Source organism: Myotis brandtii, unplaced genomic scaffold (assembly GCF_000412655.1).
Source record: "Myotis brandtii unplaced genomic scaffold, ASM41265v1 scaffold4323, whole genome shotgun sequence".
NCBI classification, from domain to species: domain Eukaryota; kingdom Metazoa; phylum Chordata; class Mammalia; order Chiroptera; family Vespertilionidae; genus Myotis; species Myotis brandtii.
In genome coordinates this window covers 19,963-23,480 of record NW_005366531.1, presented here as the reverse complement: position 1 = coordinate 23,480, position 3,518 = coordinate 19,963, and positions in this window count along the sequence as shown.

Here is a 3,518-nt window from a genome sequence, read left to right as displayed (position 1 = left end):
AGGCTTGAACCTGTCCAAACGCTGTAGCCACTCTCCACACTTTTGATTTCAGCTTAGACCCATTTCAGACTTCTAACCTCCAGAACTGTAAAACAATGCATGTGTGTTGTTTCTAAGCCATTTAAGGTTGAGGTAATTTGTTAACAGTGGCAACAGGTAACTAATGCAAACCCCAGCCTCAGTCCTCAGAAGACAGCAGCATGAAGGATGGGTGACTGCAGAAGGCAGCCAGAATGTGAGTCCCACTTTTCTTCTTTTAAGTGTCACTGTCATGAAAACGGAGACACTGACTTAAATGGCCCCGTCGTGGTCTATCAGGAGGACGAGGACTTCATTAAAGCTCTAGATCCATCTGGCTCCGGCATGCAAAGGCTGTGCCCATCTCTGCACACCAATGGCCCCAGTATGTTCCATGAGGACACTGAGCATGGATGCCTCCAAACAGTCCCAGCTCCTACCCCTCATTTCTTTTAGGCCAAATACTGTGCCACAACCGCCCTTAATTCCTTCTGATCTGTATTTCAGATGTTTAGATCCACCTGATAAGCTTGTAATCACCTCTCAGGATATAGATTGAAGGTTCTCTCCTGTGGCAAATTAAAGTTTGGGTCCCAGGTCTTCACTTTTCTGTAGTAGGATCCACAGCTGCCTCATGGAAAGGCAAATTTTACCCCCTGTCCATTGACACTGGGCTTGGCGTGCTACTTGCCTTGGTCAATAGCATTTAGTGGCTGCAGCAAGAACAAAGACTTGAACAACTTTTGCACAATTGGGCTCTCTAGCTCTTGACTGACCTCTACCTATGACAGGGGAGGGGAACCTTTTTTATGCCAGGGGCCATTTGGGTATTTATACCATCATTCTTGGGCCATACAAAATTAGCCTGCTATGTTTGGTCAAACATTTAATTCAGCGGTCACCAACATGGTGGTCCATGGACCATTGGTGGTCCGTGAGGTCCGAAAGGTTGGTGACCGCTGATTTAATATACTCACCCCTAATGCCTTGGCAGGGCCAGACCAAATGATTTTGGCCCTCAGGCCAGACATTCCCCAACCTTGATCTATGGGAACATAATCTGATCTAAGAAGGATGAGAGCCTTGAGAAGCAACTTAGAGCCTGGAGCTCAAAGCTTGGAGTCGAGCACAGACAGGAAATTGGCCATCATCTTGCAGACTGTGAGCCTGCAGATTACTGTTTTAAGCCAGCATGTCTTTGAGCAGTTTATGGCATAGCATCATTGTGGCAATAGCTGACTGCTACACCTCTCCCCCAGCAGAGCTGACCACATCCTCCTTTGATATCTATCTCCCTAATTAGACTGAAAGTCCTTGAGGGCAGACGTCAGGTGTTTGTTGACTTTACATCTATGACCTCTGGCATGATGCTGAGAATATAGGAGGCTCCTAATACTTTTTTGTTTTTAATGAAAAGAAATAATTAAATAAACAAATGAATGAATACAAGGAACACACTACTCCAGGTTCATGACCTCGAAGTAGGGGCAGTGAGGGGCAGGAGGAAATCACAATTAATGGGCCGCTGCAAACATCATTAAATATATAAGGGCCAAGCTTTGTTGGCTGACTGAATACATCATATTTTTCAGGTATCCCTAAAAGTTATTGTGGATAATGAAATAAAAAGTGTATTTCTAAGTAACATATGTGCAGTTGCTTGCTATTATGTGAGGCCAGGACCAGGGGCAATGACTAATGACCCCCTGCTTTGCTGCTGACCAATCAGTAGAGAACATGACCCTGAAAGAGCACACCTGGAAAAACTCATGAATATTCTATTGAGATTCTGATGTAAGATTTCCCCTGACTCCCAGCCTTTAAGTCCCCCAAGACTGCCCTTGCTGGTTTGGCTCAGTGGATAGAGTGTTGGCCCCAGGACTGAGGATCCCAGGTTTGATTCCAGTCAAGGGCACGTACCTCAGTTCCCTCGCAGAAAAAGGATGGCACACAATAGGTTTCAGTTCGTGTTTGCTGAATGGAAGAGTGAATGGCTTCACTCATTTATTGAATGGCTGTGGACCTGATGCTGTGATGACAATATGAAGGCAAATAAAATGCAGCCTTTGCTCCCTACAGAGAGAGAGTCCCATGCCAGCCTCCCTCCTCCCTCCCTGCCTCTGCTCCCAGAGGTGCTCATTTGCCTCACACACTCATTATCTCACAAGCACACACCTCTTGTCTTTATCCCCTTCCTTCTCTCTCTCTCTCTCTCTCTCTCTCCTTCCCTCTTTTTTTTAACCTTAAATACACTTTTAATAGTTTTACATCATCTCATTTAACTTTGGAACTTGCAGACATTAATAATGAGTCACCAAAACACTATCAATTTATAATTTGAATTACACACCGGGCTTTACCCAAGAACTCTGAGTGGGCCCAGAAGGAAAAAAGAAAAATGTTTACAAGAGAGCCATTGCAGAAATATGCAGAAAACAGGTAGGCCTAATGCAACTAGGGCGAACGTTCAAGTTCATGTTCTTTCAAGGAATTGTTTCTACTCTTGAAGCTCCATGGAGAAAGGGCCCTAAGGGTTGAACACTCCTGAGGGTGGTGTAATTGGGCTTGGCCCTTGGACATGGAAGGTAAACATTTTACATTATTACACAGTAACAAACATGGGCGGCCACAGGTCACATAGGATCTGATCAACCTCGGAGTTTATGGCTAACCCACGTTGGAAAACCATCATTTCCCAGATGGAGATCACACACTTAACACAGTGTCACCTGTTGGGGTCGCTAGAAAAGACTTATTTAAACATCAGTTCATAGGATGGTTTCACATTAGTCAGTTTCTTTCCACTTTGTAGGCTAGAAGGGAGGCACTTAAGAGCTATGAACTGTAGTTTCAGGAGTACAAGACACTAGATTTTGGCAATCTTCGATAAATATGGCAAGGAATTAAAGTGAAATTGGATTCAAAAGAAGGTAAACACACCATTAAACCACAACATTTTGCTAAATCTTGTAAAAATCACTGGCCTCTGCTTTGAAGAACTTCCTCACCAAAAAATAAAAAAATAAAATACAAATACAGCAGTTATCAGCCACCTGTGCCCACACAGGTGAATCCTACAGCCTCCCGATGTTCGGGCTTGTGAGGGTTTTCCAATATGGGCGAGTTAGTACTTTGAGTAATATTTCCAAGTCTGGTATCATGCACGGGTGCCAAACAGCCAGAAAAACGAAAAGATAGAATGAAATATGTTGCAAGAGTTTAGTAAAACGCATGAAAATTAAAATGCTAAGAAGACCACTCCGTTTTAAACGTGTAAAAATAAGTGGCATTCATGGATGGGAATCCAGAGACTGTTTTAGTCCGTTGGTATGAACTGCACTCGCCACAACGGGGTGGAAAGCAGGTCCGGGTGCACAAAGGAATATCCAACAGGTAAACGCATCAGGGAAACGGGGCCCATGACATTGAGCGGGTGGAGGGCATAGTCCCAGGAACAGGCGCCGCCGCCGGGAGCCGGGAGCTGCGGAGCGGAGGAGCCC